Source organism: Theobroma cacao, chromosome 5 (assembly GCF_000208745.1).
Source record: "Theobroma cacao cultivar B97-61/B2 chromosome 5, Criollo_cocoa_genome_V2, whole genome shotgun sequence".
Taxonomy (NCBI): domain Eukaryota; kingdom Viridiplantae; phylum Streptophyta; class Magnoliopsida; order Malvales; family Malvaceae; genus Theobroma; species Theobroma cacao.
In genome coordinates, this window is record NC_030854.1 from 9,578,535 (window position 1) to 9,579,008 (window position 474).

Here is a 474-nt window from a genome sequence, read left to right on the forward strand (position 1 = left end):
ATTAGAGGGGCACGGTAACCCTATTATATTCTTACCTCAGTATGAGAGGCGCGGATGGATAACTCCTAAGGTTAACATTTTAGAGTTCACTTCACGCTAAACCACCACGTGAGGGTGAACTCAGCCAATGTCAAGGAACGACTATGTTTTCAAAATAAAAACATGATTTATGCATACATGACTTTTTAACAGCCTTGGTGGCCTCAGTTGAGATAGCCCTCGGCCAAGGTATCCCTGATAACTGAGTATGAGAATGATTTTGGCATGAGCCAAACTTTTCAGGAAATCATAAGCCTCGTTGTTTATTTGGGTGAAATGAATCTATTTTATCTTATTAAAATGAGTTCGAAATGCTATGAATCATTTTTATGCTAATCTATTTTATCTGTCTCCATTTACTCAGCTTTAGATATTTTAGATGATATTTGTTTACTCTTTGGGATTATATAATCTCACCATCCTCCTTTTCACCCA